This window comes from Miniopterus schreibersii, assembly GCF_964146895.1.
Source record: "Miniopterus schreibersii genome assembly, chromosome: 2".
Classification (NCBI taxonomy): Eukaryota; Metazoa; Chordata; class Mammalia; order Chiroptera; family Miniopteridae; genus Miniopterus; species Miniopterus schreibersii.
This window is the reverse complement of record NC_138102.1, coordinates 107,224,417-107,226,852: the sequence shown is the minus strand read 5'-3', so window position 1 is coordinate 107,226,852 and position 2,436 is coordinate 107,224,417. Positions and strand designations below refer to the sequence as shown.

Genomic DNA, 2,436 nt, shown 5'->3' with positions numbered 1-2,436 from the left:
ATAACTACACACTATTAAAATAATTGTAGGCCAAACAACTTAAGAAAACAGGTGGCCTCCTAAATGTTGGCTGGGCAAAAAACAAACTTATAAACCAAGAGTAAATATGTCACTTTGTTCACACTGACTACAAGGGTCTTTTTGCAGGTGGGCATGTGTCAGACACCACCATATGGACTGCTTGAGAACAGTGGGGTGTGGTAGAAAGAACACTGGACTGGGAATCAAAAGACCTGGGTTCTAGGTCTGGTTTTGCTACTCCTGCCTGTGAGACTTTGAGCGAGTTACTTCCCCTCTCTGGGCCTAGGCATGCTCATCCGTACACTGAAGGGGCTAGGTTAGACCATCTCCCAGGGCCCTTCCAGCCCAAAACCTTGAATCCATCATGATTTCCTTGGCAATTCATGAGCTCATCACATAAATAGAGCTCCTGTTCTCTCAGGACCAACACTTGCCATGGTTCATTTGTGATGAAAGTAAAACAACACTGGTGTTGACCAGCAACATGGTCTGGTCATCCCTGGGTTCCCAAAGCCCTGCCGGGGTCAGCAAGAGCAAAACTATTTTCATAATAAAACTAGGATGTTATTTGCCTTTGTCACTGTGTTGACACTGATGGTGGGCGACCTGCTGTGCCTGAGCTCCACTCGAGGCCGGGCTGGCATGGTGCCCCCTACCCTGGGGGATTGCAGAAGGAAAAGGAAGCCGCTTTCACTTGGGAATGTCCTCGGTGAAGCAGTAAACGTTAATTTTATAAAATCTCAACTCCTGAGTACACGCTTTAACATAGTCCCTGTGAGTTGAAGCATCACTGGGTTACCCCTGCAGCAACACCCCCTGGTCCCACCCATGCCACTGCTGCTCCCGCCCCTTCCCTCCTGGCCAAGCAATGGGCACGCTTGACGGGCACGACTACCCCTTCAAAGCTGCCCTTAGCGGAGAATCGGTATCGCAAAGAGCAGTCTCCTGTCTCTATTTACTTGAAATGAGTTTAATCTTGAAAGCGAGAGCACCATTAGAGTAGAGTTTGCAACAAGAAGCATCCAGGTTGACGGGAAAACAATAAAGGCGCAGAGAGGACACGGCAAGAGCGACACCGAGCTGTAACGTCAGCATACGATCGTGGAGCTGTAGGTGCCTCACTGGTTTCTGACACTGTTAGACATCTCACATACGAAACTGTAGAGTGATGGCTGAAAAAACGGAGAGATCATGCTTATGAGCGGGCAATAAGAGCGATTTGCGTCATCTCAGGGCAGTTCCTACAGGTGAAACAAGAGCTTTTGCAGGAAAGAATGGTTTGTCATTCACTGAGACACCAGCTCTAGACTCTGCAAATACAGAAGCGGCTTTTCAGACAGTTCTGACAGAGGTATGCCGCATTGTTTCCCAAAAGCAAATGTCAGACAGAAGTGAAAATGACATGTCTCCAAGCAACGATGTGGCTCCTGTTTATGTTCCACCACCACAGAAAATAAGCCAAAGGTGCAGCGCTGTCGGAACATATAAGGCGCTTCCCTTCTCCCGTAGAAGGCTGAGGTTTAAATATATGTGTAATCCTTGTGGTCACTTTTCTGTTTTATTACTTCCTCATACTTAACCAATTTTCCATGTTTTAAGTCTTTTGATTTTAGCTTGATAAAATCATCCATTTGTCCCAAATGACTGCAGCTTTTTTTTTCATGCTGTGGCTTCACTAGCCTTAGTTTAATAAACTGAATGTTTGGATTCCTCAATTATTGTTTCCTTTTCATCATGGAAAGCTGTCACTATAGAGCATAACTGAACTTGATCACTTGAAGCTCAGATCTGCTGATCTTATAAACTAAGAAGACTAGAAATAAGCTATCATTTCGCCACAAAGCAGCTTATAATGAGCAGCTTATAATTCATACACTCTTCTCTCAGTACAGTGTATATTTCCACAAATCTAAGAATTGCCCTATACACATAGCAGGATTTTGAGAGCTTGAAAATTTTCCATTGTTCTGGAAGTCACTTTCTCAAATGCCTTAATAGGGTTATATAGTCTAGTAATTTCTGTAAGCATCAAAGTTGATTTGAGAGTTGATTCAAACTTTTTCTGGGCAAGAATTATTTTAATAAACACAAAGACTGTTAAAAAAATAAAATAAAATGTTCTCTGTGACAAAAGGGGAAGTGCATTTCAAAATAAGGTGGTGGTCTTGAAAAACACTTGTGTGGTGTTGTGAGCCACAGACTGCACTGGCCACTATCTACATGGAACATAATTTTTGAAAGAACAATTTATAGTCTTGAAAGAACAATTTATAGTTTATGATTGTGGAGATGTTGGTATCTGGAAGCCATTTTTTCAAAAATAAATGAGCCAGTCACTTCAACAAAAACAATTAATAGTTTTGTTTTTGGGGTTTTTTTTTTGCCAGGAACAAAATTTGAGCTTTGAGAGGAAAT

At 42.6% G+C, this 2,436-nt stretch overlaps 1 pseudogene across 1 annotated transcript; it reads left to right on the top strand.

Moving 5' to 3' along the window:
* Positions 1-582: 582 nt before the first annotated feature.
* LOC308552501 (ras-related protein Rab-11A pseudogene) lies at positions 583-1,509 on the top strand (annotated as a pseudogene). Its single transcript has 2 exons — positions 583-666; positions 937-1,509. The product of its transcript is annotated as a ras-related protein Rab-11A pseudogene (transcript).
* Positions 1,510-2,436: the final 927 nt, after the last annotated feature.